Here is a 1,365-nt window from a genome sequence, read left to right as displayed (position 1 = left end):
CCAGCCTCCATTAAAGTTCATTTTACAAGAGCTGAATACAGCTGGAAATTTCAGTGCTTTCTAGTATTTGGTGGAAGGTGCCTTCATTGTTCCCTTCTTTCACTGCCATTCAGTTGGTGCTGGGATTTCTTTTAAAATACCCAAATCATGCAGAATAGGAAGCTTTCTAAAGTGAAATTACAATTAACTCCTGAAGAGCAATACTGTACTCTCCAAAATACCCTTTAGTATCTAGTGAGGGACAGAATACAGAGATGGATGGGCCAGAGGTCTCACTCACATGACAGCAAACCATGGACTGAGCTTACTGTGTGCAAATCTGTATGACTAGCATTTACAGGTGAGATTATGGAGACTAAGAAAATTTCCCAGAGTCACGTAACAGGTAAGTGGTAGAATCAGGAATTGAGCGAAAATCTAGCTGAGGTTCAAGTGTCACAGTTATTAGACTAAAAGCAAATACTGTTATATATAACTGATAAAATATTTTATATTTTAGTTTAGAAGGACTTGTGATTGATCCAAAAGTAATCAGTCTATCAACAAGCATATTTGTTTTTTTTTTAAATTTAAATTCTGAGCTCAGATCAAGTATAGAAAGCCTCATAGCTATAAAGGTCAGTAGTAAAACATTTTCATCATTGCTCAGAACTGATCAGCCTTTCTTACACCCCCACCCACAGCCCACTGAGGTAGGTAATATTCATGTTACAGATGAGGAAACTGAGGCACAGAAAGAATAAGTAACTTGCCCAAAGTCACATAGATAATAAGTGGAGGAGGTGGAATTTGAATCTAGGCAGTCTGACACCGAAGTCTATGTTCTTAGCAATAACAGAAAGTCAATCATTGTAATGAATGAATGAGTAGCAAGTGTGCAAACTGCAGAGAACAGGGAGTGCATAGTAGGAGACTCACCCTGGCCTCTGGTTAGAAAATACTTCTCTGAGGAAGATGTGATGCTTGTAGAGACGCCTACCCACCCACCCCTGCAGCAGATCCTTGAGAGAGAGAGAGTAGGATAGATAGGAAGGCACGTGAAAAGCCCCTCTGATGCTCCGGTCCTATGGTTTCTTTCTTTCCTTTAAACTTTGGTTTAATAGACATGGAGATACAGAAGGAAAGCATGGAAAAGAAAACTAATATTTACTGAGTACTAGGCATCTTGCTAGATGCAGTCCATACAACAAATGATTTTTGATTCTAATGTCCTGTGTGATAGATCTTGATACCATTTAAAGAATGAAAAAGTCTGAAGCTCTCAAAGTGACTTGTCCAAAGTCCTAAACTATGTAGGTAACAAAATGAGGCTTTGAATCCAGTCCTTGTCTGGGCTTTACTACTGAGCTGAAGGGGACTGTATTT

General features: G+C 39.0%; 1 non-coding gene across 1 annotated transcript; it reads right to left on the bottom strand.

The window, feature by feature from the left end:
• Window positions 1–577: 577 nt before the first annotated feature.
• Window positions 578–647, bottom strand: LOC128052900 (small nucleolar RNA U2-30). Its single transcript, XR_008199860.1, has one exon. It is a non-coding gene; the product is annotated as a small nucleolar RNA U2-30 (small nucleolar RNA).
• Between the last annotated feature and the right edge of the window lie 718 nt (window positions 648–1,365).

The sequence above is a fragment of the Budorcas taxicolor genome, chromosome 8 (assembly GCF_023091745.1).
Source record: "Budorcas taxicolor isolate Tak-1 chromosome 8, Takin1.1, whole genome shotgun sequence".
NCBI classification, from domain to species: domain Eukaryota; kingdom Metazoa; phylum Chordata; class Mammalia; order Artiodactyla; family Bovidae; genus Budorcas; species Budorcas taxicolor.
This window is presented reverse-complemented; position numbering and strand designations above follow the sequence as displayed.